Here is a 25,656-nt window from a genome sequence, read left to right as displayed (position 1 = left end):
GTAAAACGACCAAGTATGAATATGCACAAGACAGATAGGGAACATACCTGTATATAAGATCTTTAGATAATGAGATTATAAATATGAATGGTGCTATCAGGGGATGATCATTTGAGATGGTCTTGTCGCTCTTTACTTTCTTAGACTTGCACCTTTACCGTTGCGTCTCTTTCTCGTCTTTCTACCAACAGATGTGTGTACTGTGAGCTAACGTCTCGTCAAACTACATCGCTCCAGCTGTGCACGCGTCACTGATATAAACGCGAGTAAACTTATACTTTATAACAACTAACACCATTATGTGCGGGAACTCCTTTCTTAATTTAGCGGCACAGTTTCTTGTGCATGGTGGGAGAGACTTCTGCATGCCAGAGACTCAGCTGAACGAGCACAGAGAGCGAACGAGCGAGTGTGGGCACAAAAGAGAGAGAGAGACGTGCACCTCACTAGTGCTTACTATGAAATTTCAGAAATTACTCTTTCATTTGTTGGTGGATTATTTCCTGTTTCTCTGTCACACTCAGTCTAACGTGCCCGAATGTAAAGTTGACAACGCGCACTTAATTACATTACGCGGAATAAAAAATATGTTACATCTGACATTTTATTTCACGTTAAGTTACACGGACCAATCAGCAGTCATGTAACGTGCAATTAGAGTGATTGACAGAAAACCAGACAAGTTACAACACAATATGACATTTTCAGCTCGTCATGAACGCAAACTTGGGAGGCCCTTGAACTTGGGAGGCCCCTGGGCTTCAGCCCAGGTAAGCCCGTGCATTAAGGCGGCCTTGAGAATTACACTTACAAAATCACAATTAATTAAAAAAAATAAAACGAAGTTTGCAGGATAGACTGATCACTTGATATGGTATAAACGCAACATATTGCCAACATGTAACTTTATAGTAACAAATGCAATGGTGTTTGATATCTGCACCGATTTAAAATTTGCGATATAATGGTTAATTAATAAGGGAATAGTCTACTCATTTTCAATATTAAGCTATGTTATTACCTTAACAAAGAATTGTTGATACATCCCTCTATCATCTGTGTGCATGCACGTAAGCGCTGGAGCGACACTTCCATAGCATTTAGCTTAGCCCCATTCATTCAATGGTACCAATCAGAGATAAAGTTAGAAGTGACCAAACACATCAACGTTTTTCCTATTTAAGACGAGTAGTTATACGAGCAAGTTTGGTGGTACAAAATGAAACGTAGCACTTTTCTAAGCGGATTTAAAAGAGGAACTAAATTTTATGGCGTAATAGCACTTTTGGGAGTACTTCGACTCACCTGAAAAGTCCGCTCCCCTTCTCCCTCTCATAATGGGAGAGGGAGGATGTTACTGCGCCGAGTCGAAGTACTCCCAAAAGTGCTATTTTGCCATAAAATATAGTTCCTCTTTTAAATCCGCTTAGAAAAGCGCTACGTTTTATTTTGTACCACCAAACTTGCTCGTATAACTACTCGTCTTAAATAGGAAAAACGTTGATGTGTTTGGTCACTTCTAACTTTATCTCTGATTGGTACCATTGAATGAATGGGGCTAAGCTAAATGTTATCGAAGTGTCGCAGCGCGCTCCAGCGCTTACGTGCACGCACACAGATGATAGAGGGATGTATCAACTCTTCTTAGTTAAGGTAATAACATAGTTTAATTTTGAAAATGAGTAGACTATTCCTTTAACTATTTCCACGCCATTGACTCCTTATTTTGTAAATTAAAGAGTAACTAAACCCTAAAACAACTTTTTTTAGTTAATAATCTATAAGAATGGTGCTTTATTGGTGCTGTTCATTGATTTGAGTAACTTTTTTGACATTTGGGTATAAAGTGTTTCAATGCTACAATATATGGTGTAAAAACATCTGAGTGCTGCCCTCAGCAGCTGTTTGCCCTAGGGCGATAGTTCCTGGTTTTATAAGTTGCGGAAGTGCACCACCTGGTGGATAAAAGCCATATTGTGGATTGCAAGATAACTCGTCAATGGTGGGGAAAGAGTTAAAGGTATAGTGGAGGATTTTCCCAAATTTTAGTAAAATAACCACCCTCTCCACTTAAAAAAAATGCAATTGCACAACACTCTACCTGCTCCCGAGAGGGGACGCCTATTAAACATGTGCATAGAGAGCATGAACGGGCCTAGTTATTCTCGCGCACGCTCTGTTTACAACTTTCTGTCGGCATGGCTCATACAAACCTACTTTCCAAAATAAATAAATACGATGGTGAACACATTGGAATTATCATAAATGAACACACAAGGTTTTAGAACAATTCGGCGTGCTACTTACGAGCACGTATGACAGCCTTAGGGAACCCCTGACGCGGAGCTGTTAGCCAATTGGAAATGTACGCGGGTACGTGTCGGCTGTGCGCCGGCCCCCCAAAGTTTTTCACAGCCAGTAGGGCGGGGCGAAGCTTCGGGTCGGGCGGTGAGGCATGAGTGGGTTCCCGCGCCCCTGCACCCCCCTGCGGCCGAGCAACGGGCCAATTAAAAAAGGGAGTTTTCGGCGAGTACCGCACTCTGCCGACAGGTGCCGCATATCCACGGGGCCCTGGCCCCTTTATCTGATACTTGCCCATTAGCACCTCACCACGCCCTCGGGCCCCCACCTGCCGTACGCGAACCGGTTATCCGTCCAATCGCCCATTATTTGCACAGGAGCCTTACTGAAACCCCCCCAAATGACACGAAGTCTTTATTCGTACATTTGCCCATTATTGCATGGGGGCCTTACTGACCCCCCCCAAATGACACAAAGCCACTATTTGTACATTTGTCCATTATTTCATTGGGGGCCTTATCCCCCCCAAATGACACAGAGCCACTATTCGTACATTTGCCCATTATTGAATGGGGGGCCTTACCGACCCCCCCAAACGTACACGGACCCGTTTTTTGTACATTTGGCCGTTATTTTCAAACTTTGTCGCACGGCCTCGAAAGTCACCTTGTTGCGATCGGGGCGACGACCCAGACGTAGCGACGCGTCAGAAATCCCAGAGAGTCCAGAGGAAAAAAGTGCAGTCGAGTAAAGAACCGTGGCTGGTGTCTTTCGAAAGCTCTCTCCGGCCCCTTCAAAACGCCCCCACCCCCAAGTCTCTAGGACCTCCCCTTCCGGAGATATAAAAAACGAGTTTGTAAATTCAAACGCCGGTAGCTCCGTCCCAGAGGGCCACGTCGGGCTCGTTGGAAAGGTCTAGACCGGGGCTTTCCAACGAACCCTCACTCGAGTCTCTACGACCTTCCCCTGGGCCGAGAAAAAGAGCCTTAAACTTTTTCATTTTTCACAAATTTCAATGCGCGTAGCTCCGCCACCGAGAGAGTCACGCCCTCACTCGAGTCTCTATGACCTTCTCTGGCCGAGAAATAGAGCACTAAACTTGAGTCTTTTTCACCAATTTTCACAAAAAACACTGTCCAAACTCAAAAACACCTCTCACTAAAATGTTACCAGGTGAATCAGCGTCGTCTGAAACGCCTAGAAAACTTGGTCCCTGGTGACAAAATTTCGGACTACATACTGAAAAACGGAAAGGACTTAATTTTTATTTGGACCAAATTTTTTACCTCGCCCGATCTTCACCAAATTCACACCACGCGTAGAGCGTGCAGAGACTAAAGGTCTTTACACACCGGGACGTTTTTCGTGCGCGTTTATCGTCGACGTTTAACGTCACGTTTTTCTGCTTTCACACCCAAACGATTTTTACTGGCGCTGAGCCGAGTGATGTGCAATTTCACTCCCTGGACACTAGATGGCGCCTAATACAAAACAGATATATGCCGGTACACAGGGTGGCGCTGCGAGACGTTATGCGTCTGTTCTGACACTCACTTGTCACACAGAAGAAGAGAGCCACTCGCGTGTAGTCAATAACCATTCATATACGATTTTTGGTTAACGGACAAACAAACAAACATGGCTCTTGAATATATATATAATCTTTGTACAAACAATATCTCTGTGAACTTGAATACATTTTTAAATGAAATCTATTTGATTCGATTCTTTCATCATCATCATCATATCAGCATCTCCAGATAAAATTAACTATTTTTGATAGAACACGTTATATCAAAATTAAAACTCTTTCACAAAATATAAGGTAATGGGTGATCCGATGTGTGTACTTTTAACAAATCTTTTACAAGCATTTTCTCTGTTAACAATTTTCTCAAATTTCCTGCCAAATGTATTGTATTTTGTGATTTGGCTAAAGATTTAAGTTCTCATTTTAACCAATATACTCGTTTTATAGAGGTTGGGTGGGTAGAACAAGGAACCACCATTTTTGTTGTGCCCAAATATTTTAATACTCCTGCAAATTGGTAAGTGTTGCCTTTAAATATAATGATGCAATAATTAGGTATGTAGTTATTACAATAAAAGGTCAACAATACTGATGTACAAATATATGCATAGTGCCAAAATGTCACGTTATGTACAATTAGTTTTTTTAATCAAACATTTATTTTTGTGAATGAACTGCAGTTTGCAATAACAATCAGAGACATGACAGTTTAAATTAAATAAAACAGGATTCAGAAATGTTGGTCCACTCCAGAAAAGTCACAATGACTGTAGTGCAACTGAACGATAGTGCAAATCAACATTTAGAAATTAGACATTTTCAAATGTATTTCTTAAATGTATAAACACTTAAAATACATAAGTAAAATGGTATATAATAAACATTAATTTGTGTGAACAAGAACTGGCAGAGCTGTAGAGCAAATAAGTCACAATGATAGAAGTCTAAGTGAACTGTAGTGCAAATAAACATATCTATGAAATGTACATGTTCAACTGTATTTCTTGAATGTATAAACATTAAAAAATAACTAAATAAAATGGTATATAATAAACATCTATAGGTGTGACCCAAAACTGGCAGAGCGCTCCTTCTGTGCTCTTCTTTCTCTCTTCTGTGCTTCGCTTTCAATTTTTTCCCTTTAGCATCTTTTGATAAGAGGTACATCTCCAGAGGTTCGTCTCGGACTGTTTTCTTTTGTTTAGATTGGACCTTGTCACGGCTGGTGCTGGATGATCCTGAAGATGTGCTTGCTGGGGCCTCCTCACTTTTCCTCACATCATTTTTAGCAGAAATATTGCTGTAAACACTGTAAAGATAAATTTAGTTTTCATCAGAAACAATCTTTCACACTGAGGGCCACGATATCCATGAGGTCAATATTTGATTACAAATGTAATTTAGATTCATGGTATTTTATCTGGCTGAACAAATGCAGCAGATGTTACCTATACACAGAACACAAATTAACCTCCTAAAACCCCACCTTTGGTTTGGCTTGCATTTTAGATTTCTCCAAGCTATTTGGGGTTAGGAAGAAGCAATGAATATAATAACCAAATATTTTTCTTTGAACATGAAGCAGTGTAATTGTCCACGTTTGTGTACAACAGGTTCCAGTTACACACAATGAAATACTATGGTGCAAACAACAAAACATGTGATATCACGGTGTACAGGGAACATGCCATGGTATGGTATATCGTAATGTAATGCACCAATAATAATTTTTTATGACTTGCACAGTTATGTAGATTTGCACTACTGGTCTGTTCAATACACTACTGGACTGTCTATTTCATACTCCCTGTTCATTTGCACTGCTGGACTACTTGAATTGCATCGTTTGCACCCCTGTGTACTGAATATTAGAATAACTATTCACAATAACTTAAGCCATTGCACTCTTAACTGACTACAATACAAATTCATTCATGCACTACTTAAATATTAATTTCACTACTGTTCTGTTTAGTTTATTATGTACATATCCATTTGTACATTTCTGTATATTATGTTCATAGTACCACCCATACATAGTTAGTGTTTACATCGTATTACATAATCCTGCACCTATGCAATTATTATTGATACCCTGCACTTTTTATACTGCTTTGCACTTCTGGTTAGACCTTAACTGCATTTCGTTGCCTTGTACTTGTGTAATGACAATAAAGTTTAATCTAATCATATGGCCCACACAGCTATGTATTGTAATGTTCTAATGTATATATGTTACCTTCGAAATTCAGTCGATGATGTGAGGAACTCCGACACCATAAACCTCCACAGCCTCGATGCATCTTCTTTGTGTGTTTACCTGTTCCACGTGCTCCGCAAGACCATTTTGTGCTTGAGCGCCACCAAGTCGTGTTTTACTGGAACTTCAGCAGCGCCAGGCACGTGAACAAAAGCGCCAATCTCATTGGTCGGCCAACTTTTAACGCGCCGCGTCAAACCAAAAAAACGCGTCCGAGGCGTTTTTCTGAAAATGACGCTTTTGCGCGTCGCGCTTTTCGCGTGGGTGTGCGCACTCACATTGGCGCTCGTTCTTGAGTCACGAGACGTTAAACGTCGACGATAAACGCGCCCGAAAAACGTCCCGGTGTGTAAAGACCTTAAGACGTTAAGGCGTACCCCAGTCGTATATTCCTGACAGATCATTTTGACCTCGCCCTATCTTCACCAAATTCGCACCACGCGTAGAGCGTGCCGAGACTAAGACGCGAGCGCAGGTCCTGACATCCTAGCTCGTTCCTGTGCCGAGATAGAGGCCTGACACGTGCATGTAAATTGTCTGCCAATGTACGAATAATGGGTCCGTGTCAATTTTTTCCTTTAGAGCCTCAGTGATTTCAATCGCATTCCCGCGACACGGACGACGCATGGATCGCGTCGGGGTCACTTTCGCACACGTACAACATGTACAGCCCTACAACGAGTCACCCCCCGAGACATGCGTTTCCGCGCATGGTCCGACCCCATCTTCACGCGTGAGCAGGACCCCCTGACTCCTCGTATTTAACCACCTCCTCCTCTGAGATGCTCGTCAACGGCGGGGAGTCGGGCGGAGAGTCGGCCCTCTTGGCGCGTTTGACCTTCGCGCCGTGCTTGGTCTTTGCTCACCTCTTTGTAGGCTGCTGCTCCTCGGCCGGCTTCAAAGGAGATACCTCCACCCCCATCAACGCCTCCTCAAACAACCGGCGGTGGAGGTGTCGTGGCACATGAATTTTGCCACCTTCTGCCGGTTGTCCGGGTTGTGTATGTTCCTTGCCTGTGAAAAGAGAGAAGAACAAGGCGAGTAAGTCACGAGAAGGCATACGATCAAAATCGACGATAGCAAACGGATTCTGCACTTACGTGGGTGGTGATGGAGGTACGTATGTCCGTGAAGCTGGGCTTGCCGGGGAGTCCCATCGACACCCAAGCTGCCTGAAAGTAATTGTTCAAATTCTTGCAGGGGTTGGGTGCCGAGGTATAAAAGAAGTATACCGCCTCCGGCCCGCCCACCAGGTTTTCCCGCAGCGCCAGGAACCTCCGTAACCTGTGAAATTCCTCATTTGTCAGTGACAGCTGGGCAGGGCCGAACGCCTGGTTGGTCTTGTGGAGTGAGATCTGTGAAAACACGGAGAAGAGAGTTAGTGAGCGAGATGTTTGAAAGGTGTGAGCATTTCAGCTCTGCGCTAAGGAAAACGCTCACGTTGATCAGGTACGCGCCCGTGCTGTCTGACTTGACGGCCTTCTCCACCTCTTTGATTGTTAGGCGAAGTAGGCCGTCAAGCAGGGACGGATTATGGCAATGATGTGCCCTGGGCACGGATGTCTCAAAGGACCCCTTTACCAATTTTTTGGCCAACAGCGTTGCACTTGTATGCACAGGACTCAAGTGTTGGTTCGCCTCTGCCTGTATGCCCCATCTTACAGGATTAACAATGGCACTAAGACGCGGGGAGAGAATGCACACAATATTCTGTACTTTCACACCACAATTTTTTTTTTTATATCTCACCAGTATCTGTCAACATACAACATACTGTACAACATACTCAAAAAGATTCTGACCTCTCCAAATCATATTACAGGAGAAAATTCCTTAAATATTTTACATTTCTACATTTAGTAGACATTTCATTCTATTTCATGTGTAACTGTCGTTCACCACAGGCATTTAGGGGCTGGACACACCAAAACTTTTAAACGCGGCTGAAAACGCCTAGAGGATGCCGAATGTCAGCTGTTTCTTCAGCAGAACGCTTTGGTAGCTGTGATACTTCAGCTGTGAGCAGGTTGATTGCTGTGGTAATGTCCCGCCCCTCCTTCACTGTAATTGGACGGCCGTGTGAGAACTGACATTGACGAGCGGAGCCTATGACTCAAAGTTGAATATTTTGACCTCTCGGCGCTCAGCGCGAAAAAACCCCCGAGCGCCAGTTTTCAGCTCGGAAAAAAACCCGCTAGCTGCTTGCTTATTTGAAAAGCGCCGAGTTTCCATTGCAATCAATTGAAAACATGCACCGGTCGCGGGCGTAAAAGCTTTATGGGACTGGACACAACAAAACTTTTAGGGGTTTTGTACACCAAAACTTTTAAACGCGTCTGAAAACACCTGGACAACGCCAAATGGCAGCTGTTTTTCAGCTGAGTGCCAGCTTTCTTCAGCTAAGCGCTTTGGTAGCTCTAATACGTCAGCTGTGAGACGGTTGGTTGCTGTGATACTTGTCCCGACTCCCGCCCCTCCTCCACTGTGATTGGACGGCCGCTTTAGAACTGACATTGATGAGCGGAGCTTTTGCTTTTTACCCAAAGTTGAATATTTTTCAACTTTAGCTGAGGGGTATCTTTCTCGATTTCCTCAGAGAAAACGCTTCCACAACATCATCAAAATCCAGTTCCCTCACAAGATCGCATTCAATGGCCATTAAAGACAGTGAATTTAGACGTCCTTGACACATTTTGCTTCTTAGTTCGTTTTTTACTCTTGCCATTAGAGAAAATGAATGTTCTCCTTCACAGTTGCTGACTGACAGGGTGATGAAAAGCTGTCCTTTTTATTCTTTCTTATCATTGATCCACTTGGTTGTGGTTTTAAACTCATTTTTGTTTTAGTTTTTGAGTAACCGTCTTCTACACGTGAGTTTTATATTACACAATGCTTTTCACTCGCCTCTAGATGTCCCTCTCAACAGCGCAGCAATACATTTGAATTATTTATTTGATTTACTTACTAGTTAATACTTTGCAACTGCAAAAAAAAATCACATTATCCCTCAATATTTAACACAATTTTACTGAAAATAAAATTAAAATTAAAATATTTATTTGAAAAGAATAGACACAGTAAATTTGACAGGGCCCCCTGGTGGCCAAGTGCCCTGGGCAAGTGCCCAGTAGGCCCGTGCGTTAATCCGTGCCTGCCGTCAAGTGCTCGTACAGCATGAACTGCGTCTTCTGGGTCAGGTCCTCCTCCAGTTGATCTGTGGATATAAAAGCACACGTGAGTAAAACCAAGCGGTCGAAAAGGATGGCCCTCCTTGGCCTGCTTAACCCCAATTTGTGCATCGTAACTCCGCGCTTAAGCCCTTTCAGCAGACCCCTCACCTCCCGCCAGATGCCCAGCATGGCCCTCCTCGACAGGTGTGAGGTCGACGGAGGTGTCTCTGCCACATAATCGACGAATTGGGCAACGTTTTTTAAGTAGTGGTTTATCGTTGTCTTCGCTACCTTGGTGGCTCTAAGGCTGCTCACCCACCTGTGGACACACACAAAGAAAGAGCCGGGTTAATCACGACCCGCCAACGTCAAAACGACAGTGGAAAAAGGGAGCGAAACTCACTTCCTGATGCTCTCGTGATCATCCAGGAACACAAGGACACGCCTTAGGGAACCGGTGACACGCAGCTGTTAGCCAATTGGAAATGTACGCGGGTTCGTGTCGGTAGCGCGCCGGCCCACTGAAATTTTTCATGGCCAATCGGGCGGCGTGGATCAAAGGTCCGGGCCGGGCGGTGGGAGGAAGGGGCGTTTTCGCGCCCCCCCCCCACGGGCCGAGGCAGGGGCCGATCAAAAAAGCAGGTTTTCGGTGCATTTCGCACCCTGCCTACAGGGGGCGCGTGTCCACGGGGCCCTGGACCCTCTATAGTGACACTCGCCCATTGGCCCCCCGACACGCCCCCGAACGACACGAAGCCACTATTCGTACATTCGCCCGTTATTGGCATGGGGGGCACCCGGACACGCCCCCGAATAACACGAAGCCACTATTCGTCCATTTGCCCATTATTCTCGCGGATTGACCCCCTGACCTTTCCTGAACGCCCCCCCCCATGACACGGACCCACTATTTGTCCATTTGCCCATTATTCGGTCTAAATTGACACGAATAACTACGTGTCGTACGTGCGCGCAAGTGACCTTAACGCTATCCGCGCTTCGTCCGTGTCGCGGTAGTGCGGTCAAAATCGCTGAGGCTCTAAAGGAAAAAAATGACACAAACCCATTATTCGTCCATTGGCACATATTTACGTGCAAGTGTCAGGCCTCTATCTCGGCACAGGAATGAGTAAATTGGGTTCTTTGGAAAGGCCTAGTCCGGGGCTTTCCAACGAACCCACTTGCAAGACTATGTGACCCTCCTAGGCTGAGATACAGAGCCCTAAAGTTTTGCATTTGTTCACTCCAAAATCTTTCTCACCTGTGTTGTTAAACAGTGATATTGCATGTTATTTACCATGCAATTGAAAATGTACCAGTTGTCAGTGACACACTTGGATAAGAAATGCATCCGTTTATGTTGTTAAACAGTGTTATTGCATGTTATTTACCATGCAATTGAAAATGTACCAGTTGTCAGTGACACACTTAGATAAGAAATGCATCCGTTTATGTTGTTAAACAGTGTTATTGCATGTTATTTACCATGCAATTGAAAATATAGAGAAACAACCAAACGCGTGATTAAAAACACATTTTAAAACTTTATTGATAAAACACATGAAACATTATGAACCATATAAAAACATTTAACAATATAGCTGCAAGCAGCGATGCCGGGGTCAAGCCGAAAAGGGCACAGAATGAAGTATTGGTTGATGACCGTCATGATTTAAGATTTAAGAAGTTTTCAGTAGATTAAGGCAAATATAGCCATTTTTCAAATCTTGAGTGCTGTGTAGAAACAATGGGTTTTGCCTCAGGTCATGTTTGTGATGACACCCACCAAATTTAATATACATATGATTAAGCAATGTTGAGATATAGTCTCAAATGACTTGACCATTAGGGGGCACTGCACTGAAACAATAGATGGTGCCTCAGGTCACGATTGTAAAGACACATATCAAATTTGGTGTACATACGATTAAGCAATGTGGAGATATAGCCTCAAATGACTTGACCATTAGGGGGCACTGCCCCGAAACAATAGATGGTTCCTCAGGTCATGATTGTGATGACATCCACCAAATTTGATATACATACGATTAAGCAATGTTGAGATATAGCCTCAAATGACTTGACCACGAGGGGGCACTACCCCGAAACAACAGATGGTGCCTCAGGTCATGATTGTGATGACACCCACCAAATTTGATATACATACGATTAAGCAATCTTGATATATAGCCTCAAATGACTTGACCACTAGGAGGCACTGCACCGATACAATAGATGGTGCATCAGGTCATGATTGTGATGACACCCACCAAATTTGGTGTACATATGATTAAGCAATGTGGAGATATGGCCTCAAATGACTTGACCACTAGGTGGCACTGCACCAAAACAATAGATGATGCCTTGGGTCATGATTGTGATGACACCCACAAAATTTGATATACATATGATTAAGCAATGTTGAAATATAGCCTCAAATGACTTGACCACTGGGGGCACTGCACCGAAACAATATGGTGCCTCAGGTCATGATTGTGATGACAAATCCAAATTTGGTGTACATACGATAAAGTGATCTGGAGATAAAGCCTCAAAACTCTTAACCAGTAGGGGCACTAAAAAGTTTACAAGGGCTTTCAAAAAATGTCACTGATGAACTAGGTGGTGCTGTAACAAAACATTCCATACAACCTCAGTTCATGACATTTACAAAATGTGAAACATTCACCTATTCATACAGTGTCAGCCACACAAGAGCCATCCAGCTCATCGGGAGGATTTGGGCTTAGATGTCTCACTCATGGACACCTCATCACTTGGTCAGGTGGAGCTGGGGTTTGAACCACCAACCTTCCGATTTGTGGACAACCTACACTAACCACTGAACCACTGCCAATACACACATCAATGTGCAAAACCTTTGCGAAGATATAGCCTCAAATCCATTTTCGTGCTCGCCATTATATTTGTTGATGTGCTATACAACAACTGACAAAAACTTTTTCTCTAGAGTCTAGATTGTGTGTACCAAATCCAAGCCAATCAAACGAACGCTGTAGGAGGAGATTTGAAAAAGTTGGTATGCTTTGTTATTGAAAATGGCAGACAGAAAACGTTTTGATATCATTTGACTCGGCATGCCTCAAGGAATCTAACAATAGCACTTTCATGAATTTAGACTCAATTTTGCAGTAGTTATAAGCAAAAAAAAATAACTTTTCAATGACTGTTATGACATATAACTCATGGACATTTTGACACTTGGTCAGGTGGAGCTGGGGTTTGAACCACCAACCTTCCGATTTGTAGACAACCACCACTAACCACTGAACCACTGAGACACTGCCAATGTGCAAAACTTTTGCGAAGATATAGCCGCAAATCCATTGCGGCATGCTCATCAACATGCTCAAACTAGGTGGCGCTGTACCGAAACTGTGCACGCACCCTCAGGTCATGACTGCCATCAAAACTACCAAATCTCATGTGAATATGTTTAACTTTGGCGAAGATACTGCCTCAAATCCTTTGTTCCCACTCTGCGTAAAATTTGTTGACGCGGTGTACGGAAACGGATTGGCGAATCGACACGAATTCCATAACTTTTTGCCATGAGTGTCTATAGATGCTACACACCCATTCTTTAAGCAAATTGGACAAAAGCTCTAGGACGAGTTCGAAAAAGTAGGTTTTACAAACAATTCAAAATATCGAAATAATTAGCATGACAGAAATGATGTCATATGGTGCAATCGAATTAGCATGAGCCAAGGAATCAGAAGAAACAAGAATTGCGTTTCTATGATGTACGGGTCAGCAGTTATAACCAAAAATGTAAGTGAAAATTTGGACTGTTGGTGGCGCTATCGGGTTTGACATAGACACTCCAAATTTGGTGTGGGGACTATTTGGAATGTCCTCTTTGAGTGTGCCAAATTTCATAACTTTCCTACAAAAAAAGTTAAAATTCAAAATGGCCGACCCCCAAAATGGCCGACCGAAAACCTTTTGGTATCGTTTGACTCTGCATGCCTCAAGGAATCTAACAACAGCACTTTTATAATTTTAGACTTAACTTTGCAGTAGTTATAAGCAAAAACAGCCATTTTTCAAATCTCGTGAACACTAGGTGGCGCTGTGACGAAACTGGGCATGGACCCTCAGGTTGTGACTGCCATCAAAACTACCAAGTTTCGTATGAATACGCTTAACTTTGGTGAAGATACAGCCTCAAATCCGTTTTTTCGCGCTCTACGTAAAATTCATTGACGCGTTATACGGTAACGGATTGGTGATTCAACACGAATTCCATAACTTTTTGCCATGAGTGTCTCTAGATGCTACACACACATTCTTTACGCAAATTGGACAAAAGCTCTAGGACGAGTTCGAAAAAGTAGGTTTTACAAACAATTCAAAATATCGAAATAATTAGCATAACGGAAATGACGTCATATGGTGCAATCGAATCGGCATGAGCCAAGGAATCAGAAGAAACAAGAATTGCGTTTCTATGACGTACGGGTCAGCAGTTATAACCAAAAATGTAAGTGAAAATTTGGACTGTTGGTGGCGCTATTGGGTTTGACATAGACACTCCAAATCTGGTGTGGTGACTATTTGGAATGTCCTCTTTGAGTGTGCCAAATTTCATAACTTTCCTACGTACGGTTCTATGGGCTGCCATAGACGCAATGGCGGAAGAAGAAGAATAATAGATAATAATAATAATAAATATAGCTGCAAGCAGCAATGCCGGGGTCAAGCCGAAAAGGGCACAAAAGGATGTAAAATTGAGATTGGATAAGCAGATTGAAGAACTTAGGTAAACCTAATAAATTTAGATGAAAAAACAAAAAAGTTATCAACAAAAGTAATCTAAGTTCTTGTCTACTGCGATCGTCCTTCTGTTATTGACAATCATGGAACATTAGAGCACTGAATGACATGTGAGTGGTGTTTTCAGTGGCAAAACATGGGTCACATCATGTTACAACAAGTTAAATTAGTCAAAAGAGACCATCCCCGTGTCTCTACGATGTTCTGTAGCAGAGATATAGCTTTTGCAAAAACGGTTGATAAGGTATTTTCAATGGTTGCTAGTTGTTGCAGTAGTTTTTAGGCAAAAATACCATATTCTATCTCAAAACCAGTAGGTGGCGCAATAAAAAAATTGTGCATGCAACATCAGGTCATGATTGTGTTACATTTAGCTAGTTTTATGACAATACACTTTAGTTTAGTTAAGAAACAGTTGTATGACCATAAGGCTGGCTTGTTATCAAAGGTTTTGTTCAATTATAAGGCCATCTAGTGGTGAAAGCATACAATTTTTTTTGTGTAGCCTCAGAATGTGCTCATGCATCACCCTATCAAATCTGGTGAAAAAATATGTTTTCGTTACGAAGTTACAACCATTTATGTGTAAAAAACACAAAATTTGAAGGTAATTTTTCGTTTTTTGCAATTTTCGGCCATTTCTGATGAAAATTTTAATATAACGCAAATAGAACTTTTTGTTCAGAAGGTAAGGTTAGTTTCTTCCTATGGTGTTTTCGAGTCGATCGGAAAAACGCTCACGGAGATATTCACGCGTGTTTTTTAAGCGCTATTTTGATGCACAGGGCTAACCGTAAGACGAATCCTGGCATATTTGGTATCGTTGGACTCGGCAACTATTCAAAACTCCAAGGAAAGAAGTCCCGTGAAAATACGTCATTCACAGCCAAAGTTATAGGCGTATAATACATTCGTCTGGCCACTAGGTGGCGCTTCAACGAAACTGTGCATGCACCCTCAGTTCTTGACTGGCACATCACGTACCAAGTTTTGTGTCAATAGGTCTACGTTTGGCAAAGATACAGCCTAAAATCTGTTTTTTTGCACTCTACGTAAAATTTGTTGACGCGCCATACGACAACGGATTGGTTTATCAAAATTCTTTTAATAACTTTTTGCCGTGAGGGTCTCTAGATGCTACATACCAATTTTCGTGGCAATCGGGTACAAACTCTAGGACGAGTTCGCAAAAGTAGGTTTTACGAATAATTCAAAATGGCGGAAACATTTTCATGACGGAAAATGACGTCATAGGGTTCTATCGAATCGGCTTGAGCCAAGGAATCAGAGGAAACAAGAATTTAGTTTCTAGGACGTACGGATCAGAAGTTATAAGCAAAAACGTAAGTGCAACTTTGGACTGATGGTGGCGCTAGCGGGTTTGAGATAGAGACTCCAAAATCGCTATGGATATTATTTGGACTGTCCTCTGTCAGTGTGCCAAATTTCATAACTTTCCTACGTACGGTTCTATGGGCTGCCATAGACCGCAAGGTGACAGGAAGAATAATAAAGAATAATGAAGAAGAAAACTAACAGATACAATAGGGGTCTTCGCCCATTCTGGGCTTGACCCCTAATAATAAGAAAACTAACAATCCCAATAGGGGTCTCGCCCATTCTGGGCTTGACCCCTAATTACAACACTATATCCTCTCCAGTGTAGGGGAATGTGGCCCTGAAACAAAAGAAGGATTCAAACGGTTAGGATCTGAAATGATATGCTTAAACAGTAACACAGTTAAAGGAGCAGCGTGATTGAAACATACCTTGGTCCACCTCGCCCCACTGGAGAGGATCCATGGAGTTGTCTTCTGTAAAACAAAGCGTTCAATTAATCATTGCGGCTCAGCAGAATCGCTGAGAGATTTAAGACCTACCTAGCAACAAAAGGAATGCTGGCATGATGGGTGCCTGGGCGGCCCGCTCTTCGTCTGAATTATGAAACAGGTGAAGCAAAATGTTAGCTTTTATTTTAGTCTCTGGAAAGATGACAGTAGTGAAGCAGTGATTCAGAATGGAAAACCTACCAAAACCCAGCACGACCCCCGCCCCGGCGTAGCTGGCGTCGAGCCGGTCTAGGATCACTGTAATGAAATAAAAACAACAAACATTTGATTTCTGCATCAGAGGAAATGGCAAAGACCTGGGCAAATGACTCGAGACCTACGTAGAAAATCGTCTACGCTGAACTCAGCCGGTGGCGGGGAAGGATGGCTGGCCGGACCACCGAAGAGCGGGCCGCCCTCTGACTACTCCACAGGACTGCCTGAAATGAAACGAGGAAAAACAAACATGTACGTTTCCGTTTTAAGAACAATGACGTAAACGAGCCGAGAGCAAAGCCGGTGACGTCAGACTCACCCATGCACTGGACAAATTCCTTCAGCCCCTCTGCGATCTCCTCCACGGCTGCACGTGCGCCTGGGCTCAAAGGCGGGGTGGTGATGGGATGTGAAGGGGTGACGGGGTGTGAAAGGGTGATGGGGGGTGAAGGGGTGATGGGGGGTGCAGGCGTGAAGGAGCTCGCAGACGTGATGGAGGACGAAGGGGCTGAAGGAATTTGTTCTTCGTCAGAGTCTTCTGAAACATCACCAAAAAACATACATAAACAATTAGCTTAACTTGCTGTGTCTGGTAAAACAAAGGAGTAAAGATCAGACAGGAGTCTGTGATTGACACCTACCAAAGGGTTCTATCAGGGTCACCATGGGGACCACCGGGTGGCTGGCCTCAAGGTCACGCAGCCTTTCCATGGTAATATCCCACTGGAATCGCCGGACAGTTCGCCTGAGCTTCCTGGCATAGGAGACGAAACGTGTTTAAAAACCGGGCACGTAGACATTAACCGGCCATCGACATTTCAATGAGAAAAGTTTAACGGCAGACTTACCAACAGATCCCGGTGGGAATTGGCGAAGTGTGGCCGTATGTGCTTTAGGGCACGACCACACAACGGGCACGGGCGTAAAGGCTGCGTGACCTTTCTCCGGGAAAAGCGAACCCACAGCTGCCTTTCCCGGAGATTGGCAACCCCATGTGTGACCCTTAGGTGCTGCCTCATGTTACTTAGATCCTTCGGACAGAATGGGCAGGGTACCATTTTCTGAAACGACACAAAAGAGGCAGTAAACCGTAATGTTACGTGACATTAGTAAAGCTAAACATGTGTATAATGCAACAAGCACCAAGATGTAACAGTATCTGGATGACAAAAGCATAGGTCAGAGGTTAAAATCACATTGCAAGGCCTACCTGTTGCATTAAAACAATACAAACACGAGTCACGGGCCGTAAACTTTAATGTTACATGACATTAGTGAAGCTAAACATGTGTATAATGCAACAAGCACCAAGATATTACAGTATCTGGATGACAAAAGCATAGGTCAGGGGTTAGAGTCACATTGCAAGGCCTACCTGTTGCATTAAAACAATACAAACACGAGTCACAGGCCGTAAACTTTAATGTTACGTGACATTAGTGAAGCTAAACATGTGTATAATGCAACAAGCACCAAGATATAACAGTATCTGGATGACAAAAGCATAGGTCAGGGGTTAAAGTTACATTGCAAGGCCTACCTGTTGCATTAAAACAATACAAACACGAGTCACGGGCCGTAAACTTTAATGTTACATGACATTAGTGAAGCTAAACATGTGTATAATGCAACAAGCACCAAGATACAGATGTGGCCTTTAAAAATGCGCGTCTCTGAGACCAGAATGCCGCGAGCACTTCCGAAATTCTGCGAGATCCCGCAGAAGGGGGGTTCGGTGGGGGACGCAGGAAATACAAAAACCTGTAGATGGCAGTCGTGTTTCATGTAGGCCATACTGACGACAATTTGTGTGCTTGACTTCATGCTGAGGGTATACTGTATGATATTGAAGTAACATGACTCGGAATTTCTGTGTTTAGGCGATACTCTTTGATGTCATACAAATGCACGCTTTTTTGGCAAACCTTTCGTTGGCGAAGTTGTCTTTGCCTGTTACATAAACAGTGACATATTCTTCATAAAATTTCGACTCAAACGCGCATCATTTGTCTTATTTTTTTCCGTGTACTTACAGTAGAAGAGACGTGATGTATGATAACTGAGTCTTATAACAAAATAACTCGCGAAGACCTTTGAAGAGACCGAGCGCATTTACGCAATATCATTAACTAGTTTATCTAATTTTACATTTAGTTCATTTAGAACGTTTTAATAGCTTAACATGGTTGTGTTGCGCTTTTCTGCATTACCGAACAGTAGGAATATAAGTAGAAATATAAGAAAATATAAGGTAAGCGTGTTGTGTGTATTTCCTAATTATAAGCTTTTGGGAAATTGCACAAAAACTAAACGTGCATAAAAACATAAACAAGTCATTTAAATAAGCGAAAAATCTTTTTTTATGAGCTCAAAATTTTGAATATAATGTGCTATTGCAAAAAATTGCCCATCTCTAATGAGAATATTCATCTTTAAAGTTGAAGAAACAAAAAAGTAATGTACTGATAAGCATTCGTCAAATATATATATTTGTCAATTATATATATATATATATATATATATATATATATATATATATATATATATATATATATATATATATATATATATATATATATATTAGGGATGTGCCCGAAGCCGAATGCGTTATTCGGAAGGGCACGGATAATGGCTTTAAAACGAATAACGAATTCATCCGAATAGCAGAAAAAATATTCGGCCAGACATAATCAAGTGTTTACAGCTAAATTATAAAGCCCTTAAAGCACGCATAATATGTGTGTTAAGTGAATGAGTGTAATTTATAAAATTACATGAATGAATGACATTTTCTGTGCGTCCCTTATTTAGAAACTTGAGATGTTTTGGAATTAGTTTTTAAAACGCTCATAATATCAAGCTTCTTTTAATCCAACTGTAAAAAATTACCATTTTAGTTTTTTTGTTTTATTTAATTACACTAGACCAGAAAACCTTGATAAAATGCTGCACTCTGATAATAAAATATTCGTTAATAACTCTGTGTCTCCGTGACTTCGGTCACAGATTATCTTTTAATTACTTCAAGTTAAAGCCAGCTTCATTGTCAATCTAGGTGAATATAAAATAAACAAGTAAATAGATAAAAATATGAAAATGTAACATTTTAAAAGCAAAATGTATACTGAAGATTATTATGACATGCATTATGAATTGCAATTAACCCTCTGGGGTCGGACCCTTTTTGGACACAGTCAGAGGTTCTGACATGCTCTCACATTTGGTCTTTTTTCAGTTGCTTTAAAACACATTAATGGCTAATATCACATAACACTGTATTCAGCACAAACTGTGCTATAATAATATGTAAGATAAATGTATGTACATGTTTGTATTTTTAAGTAAATGATGTTTATGCGTGGTTAGTAAAAAAAAGAAAACATCAAGTTGCTGAAATAAGGCCAAGAAACACATCCTAAACATTTGTTAACAAGCAAAAAAGTTATCTACTCTTGTAGAGTAGAGAATTTGCTACAAAAAGATGTAAAAACCATTTAACCCACTCATTCACATGAGAAAATACATTGATTTAACTTTTGTAAGACACTTTTTGCTGTGTAAAGGCAATATGCAAGGGAGGGTCAATGGTCATGAATATTGATGTGTTTCACACGTGAGGAGACCCAACCCCCTAATGGCTCAGTGAGGAATGTTGGGACAAAAGAACTGTGACTGTGGGGAGACTTAAAGAGAAAATCTTTTGCTTGTAGTTTAAAAAAAAATAGGTTAAAATAAAGTACAAAATACTTTTTTAGTAAAATAAAAGTCTTATAGGGTTGCAAAAAATGCTAAAAACATGAACAATACAATAGATTTAAGAAGCTTTATTGTAATTATAAATGAAGAAGCTTCATTGTAATTATAAATAATAAAGTAACAATATGTATACATGTAACAATATTCTATATGACCAGTACAATATGGCTCTAATTAAAAGAAAAGGATTCTAAATGTCAGCTGTGAAAGTTTGGTGTGCATCTAAAAATACTTCCAAATATAAAAAAATAAGGTATACATTTGTAAACCATCACACACTGTAACTCTTTGGGAATGGAGTTAAATGTTGTCGTCCCATTGTTCAAAACGTGCGAGTACCAGACGAAGTTGGTGTTGCAGACACATTCCTGAAAACATATCTTAAAGATACAATTTGTAAAATGCGCCAAAAGATGGCGCCAGATCAAACAAAAACAATGATGTTGTTTACTGACGCTCTGAAGCAGCGTGGAATTATGGGATTTGTAGTCTTTAACTTTAGCCATATCAGACGAGAACGAGAAATCACGTTGATGGATAAGGTAATCAAGTCTTATAAATGTTGCGTTTGATGACATCGTTTATTTCATTATGTAAGTTTATATGTGATGTTCAAAACGAAATTGTTAGTCATATTGATATTACAGTATTAGTCCAAATTCGATGGTAAACACAGCTCAGAATTAAGTTTTCAACTTACAATCTACAATGATTTTTCACATAATGTATTGACAGTACAAATCTTATTGTGAAGTGTCTTAAAATGACCATTTATATTGCTGTACAATACCTTTTGATGTGCATATCGTCCGCGGGAAGACGCGCTGATTACACTAATGTTGTGATCAATATAATAGCATACGTTTTTTGAAGGGTTACGAATCAAAACAACTCACCCATCGCGTAAAACACAAGCAGGATCAGAATCTCGGTCTAGTTAAATGTTGTCGTGAAGCTCTCTCTATCCAGATAATGCAACACCAAATTGATCCTCCCTCGTTTTGTTCCAAACTTTTCTTGGGTCGTTTGGTTGGCCCGTACGCTTACAGGAGCTGACACAACCAGCGGCAGACGGTACAGAGATATCCATAAGTCCATAAGCAAGCGCATAGTTCTGCATTTGTCCACGACACTGGCTGCGTCCGAAACCTCAAGACTGTGAGGACTGTGAGGACTTGTGGCCTTGCTCCCTCATGAGGACATGACTTCGGCCTCGGAGGCCTGAAGGCCGCTCAGAGAAAGGCTTTCCGACGCACTTCAAAGGCAGCGTGTTTGAAATATAAACAGAGAGCGCCTTTGTGATAACTAATCACATATTTGAAAACTACAATACTAATTTCTCGCTAGAAATGAAATTAAAATGCTTAAAAAGTGAAAATATACGTTTATTTTCACTAAATTTGTGCCCCAGCCGCTTCCTTGGCCGCCATTTTATTTGTTCGAGCTCGACCAGTGTTCTCATGTGGGTTACGTCAGTAAAGGCGGTGACAAAGGGTCACATGGATATTAACGTCATTGACAGGAGACTGCACTGCCCCATGTCAATGTTTTGAATGGAAATTTTCTCACGATTTACAAGTAGTTGAAAACATTACAGATATTGATAGTAATCAGCTGGACAAAATATATAACACTGGCCTAGTGGTTTTTGGAGATTTTACTGCAAATATCTTACAAATTGCACCTTTAATTAATATCATGTATTTTCAAAGTACAAAGCAACACATCAGTATTACTAATATTGAGAACTTTTTTTAATAATTAATAGGGGTGACCCCGAATAGTTGAAGATTCGATGCATCGGAGAAGCCGGATTCGACTACCAATCTCACAGTCGTTTCTACATTTAAAAGACAAAGCTGGCAATTCTGGCAATACTTTCGTTTTTTATTAATTTCTTTATTTTATTTATAAATCACTCTGGGTTATCTGATGTATCTATTTGGCTTGTGTTTTGTTTTCGTGCACTTGAGGCATTTTGCACATTTGTTCTGCACGTTGTTACTTCTGACCTTATTTTATTTAAAAAAATGTATTTATTATAAACGTAAATTCTGATATAATTTAAGTCTGTACATTTTGGATTGTTTTTCGTTCTATCGATGTTGCGCTATTTCGTTCTGGCCATGTTTGCGCATGCTCTGCGTCTCATATTTAGAAGTTCATCGAACTAAACATTACAAAACGGATGTTTTTCGACGGGTATAAGTTTTAAAATGTATTTAAAACCGAGTGGTTATCTATTATGGTCGGTGTTCACTTTCAAATGATAGCAAAGAGATTCCTGAAATAATATCATCAGGTCTTTCTGTATCTAAAGTGAATACAGAGATGATCAAAGTCAAAGCAAGCAAGCATTTCTGTGCTAAACAATAACGCGTAGTGTCTATAAAATCATTAATTTCAGGGTTTATCTTGTTAAAAATTAACGTTTAATGAATTGTATACAAAGCTTAGTTTTTATCATTTACAGTAACAATCACAAATGATTTGTCATTTGTCTTTTTTTTGGTCATGGCTTTGACGCGCTTAATCTCCAAATTAAATAAAAATACTAAATTGTAGCCGGGGTTTCCAAGGCAGGATCACCTTTGATATTTTTTAGGTTTAGTTCTCAAAATGTTTTTTTGTGTGATGTTCTGTAGATCGTGGCATTAAAATGTTATGAGGAATAATTAAACAAATGTTGCCTTACATTTTACCTTAAAAAAAAAAAAAAATATATATATATATATATATATATATAAATGCATCCACAGTCAAATATATACTGTTATATAACTCAGGCAGTAAAGTAGAAAATAATTGGGTACAGAGATGCGCTGTATATGTTTGTTAACGGGCCATTACCGGACATATTTATAGCTAAAAATTAACACATGACATATCTCCGGGCACATTTACAGCACATTAATACTAGGCTACATCGAAACATTTACACCCGAACAGATATATGCATATTTGCGCATGATGACAATCTCCGGGCACATTTACTGTTATCATGTAAGCAATATGTCAGTAATACAAATATTGTGAATGCATAAGTTCTATGTTTATGCGTAGTTTTATGCATTAAAAAAAATCAAGCAACACATCAGTAATACTAATATTGAGAAGAGAAAAGCCGGTAAATGTAACTTACACTTTATGAATTTCGGGTTCGTTTCTGCATGCCCCCGTGCGAGTAAATGACGATGAAGCCACGTTACTAAAAAAAAACAAACATTATTTGTATCATGTATTTTCGGAAAATACAGATATGTTTATATATATCCATCTTGTATTTTCCAAATTACTACGCAAAACATCAGTAAAAGTCTACTAATAAAACAGAAAAGCCTGCAAATGTGACTTACCCTGTATGAATGTCCGTCGCATTTCTGCAAATGCCTGCTGAAGAGGAGAGTGATGCTGCCACACAAAAGTTTTTAATAATTAATATAATGTATTCTTCACAGTAACAAACTTATAAAGCAATACTAAGGCGGTAAAGCATAGTTGAGATAAGATAATTGGGTACATAGATGCGGTATATCTTTGTTAACGGGCCATTACCGGACATATTTATGGCTAAACATTAACACATTACGTATCTCCGGACACATTTACGGGACATCGATACTACATCGATACATTTACACCCGAACAGATAGTCGCGTAAACAAGACTTGTTGAGGCATAAACACTAGTCAAAATATATTCGAAATAGTGATATTGTTTTATGATATATTGTATATTCACATCACACCATACAATCATACTGTTTAACGCATGACATATCTCCGGGCTCATGTACAGCACAATGTTACACCCGAGCAAATAAAGAAGCCTTATTTATAAGTCGGCATGGACACTATAGTTATAGTAGTGATATTGCTTTATAACATATTCACATTACACTAATCAGCATACGGTTTAATGTAAGAACTATCATTTTAATGTAAACAAGTTGGCAATTACGAGACGTTTCTATAAAGTCACTATGAATATCTGCGTGCAAATAGTCAGTATACAGTATATAAAAGTTTACATCACACAACATTTCAACAAATGTAGGTAAAACTTACTCTTCAGAAATTATATCCTCAGCTGGATCAAGTCGCTCTTCAAAATACAAACGTTCATCGTCGGAGTCCTGCTCTTCTTCTGAAGAAACAATGAACTCTTCCTCGCTGTCCAGGAGCATAGAGCTTCCTCACCTGTAAAGCGTGTCATCTTCCCAGCGCGTTGATAAGTGAATGAAACTATCAAAACTCGCTGCTTCTTAAAGCATTGTTTGGGGGCGTTGATCTTGTTTGCATAGCCCGCATCAGGTAATTTCCATATGAATGGCGCGCACATGGTAGGTGGGATTACATTAGCGCTAATGAGGTCGAGCCAGAAAAACTGTACCTCTCTTTACTTACATGTTGATTACACAAACAGACAATGAGTTCTTCAGAATTTAATTACATCATGTAAAAGTAGACATTTCAGGCTTTCTTTAGACATATGTATCATGTTCGTGTGACAAGTATTGGCGGAGTTATCAGTTCATGTTTGAAACGTGTTTGAGGAAAATGGTCAAGGAGACAGAGATCTCGAAATGCACTCCCTGTTTATTTTCTTTATTTGCCAAAGCACACAGTTTTGTTGTTATTATGAAGGCACTCACATTAAAGTAGAGACTTCACAGTTTCGAATGATGTATTACATGTATGTGTATGATTATGAATGACGGAGTATTTTAAGTGGATGTCACAGGAAACAGGAAAAAATGCGTCAAAACGCGGCCCCGCGTTTTTGGACCCCAGGGGGTTAACATAAAAAAGTTAGTAAATAACAGCTGAAACATTTGAAATACATCTTTCTAATTACCTTGTTTAAAATAATTTTGCTTGTTTTGAACTAAGTCAAAACTGACTTTTAAATAATAGAGCATACTGTTATTTGAAATTATAAACGAATATCTGATTATTTATTAATTTAGATGAAGATTAATGAGAAAGTTTTTTTTTAAACAGTTTGTTCTGTTCGCGCAAACGCTGTAGGCTATGGACATATTTAATAATGAGCTTAACAAGTTTTTTGTAATGCTTAATATGCTTTCGTGAATTCTTGCCAAAACAGATGTTTTTTTACTATTCTGTCAGTGCAGGTACTTGCGTGTCTGTGCGTTGCGTTTCGGATCTGTCAGTCAGCGCGAGTCTTGTTGATCTTAATAACTTTTTAACATAAATCAGTCCTGAACTTTATCTCTCTTAATAACTTTTTAAACATCAAGCAAGTCCTGCATTTTATTTTCAAATTCCTGCATGTTTTTAAACCGAAACCAAGATGTCAGACATGACATGCATCTTAGTATTAATCATTTCACTCTCAGAAAACGTATTAGATGTTTAATTAATAGAGTATTTGAAAACATCCCACTCATTTAGACAGAATGGGTCATATATGTAATGTGCTGAAAGACACAATAAACGCTTAAAGCGCTCTCAAGTTCAACGCACATAGGCACAAGCTGTATGAGGGTTTGAAAATTAGAAGTTTGTTTTCCATGCCTATTATTAATGAGAATCAAGTTATTTGTCTTTTTGATAAAAAATGTGTAATATTATTTTTAATAAATATTTACAGTTATTTAAGTTATAATTATAATAAAAGCAAAAATTCATTTAAAATTGTAAAACATATTTAATGCTAACTTTACTTACAAATTCAGAAAATATTTTTTACAGTGTATAAATAAAACGACATGAAGGAATTTCATTCCAAAATGTAATGCGTCTAGTAGCAGCTACCAGTGACACAGAA

The 25,656-nt window shown here is 40.3% G+C and overlaps 2 long non-coding RNA genes across 2 annotated transcripts; both read right to left on the bottom strand.

Moving 5' to 3' along the window:
- Positions 1-15,718: 15,718 nt before the first annotated feature.
- LOC141369156 (uncharacterized) lies at positions 15,719-16,748 on the bottom strand. The gene is made up of 4 exons (XR_012372724.1): positions 16,233-16,748; positions 16,093-16,149; positions 15,943-15,996; positions 15,719-15,876 (listed from the first exon to the last, which is right to left on the bottom strand). It is a non-coding gene; the product is annotated as an uncharacterized lncRNA (long non-coding RNA).
- Positions 16,749-19,916: 3,168 nt separating this feature from the next.
- LOC141368990 (uncharacterized) lies at positions 19,917-24,660 on the bottom strand. The gene is made up of 3 exons (XR_012372417.1): positions 23,220-24,660; positions 23,006-23,071; positions 19,917-20,231 (listed from the first exon to the last, which is right to left on the bottom strand). It is a non-coding gene; the product is annotated as an uncharacterized lncRNA (long non-coding RNA).
- Between the last annotated feature and the right edge of the window lie 996 nt (positions 24,661-25,656).

Source organism: Misgurnus anguillicaudatus, chromosome 12 (assembly GCF_027580225.2).
Source record: "Misgurnus anguillicaudatus chromosome 12, ASM2758022v2, whole genome shotgun sequence".
Lineage (NCBI taxonomy): Eukaryota > Metazoa > Chordata > Actinopteri > Cypriniformes > Cobitidae > Misgurnus > Misgurnus anguillicaudatus.
The sequence above is the reverse complement of the archived record's forward strand: the minus strand, read 5'-3'. Positions and strand labels throughout refer to the sequence as shown.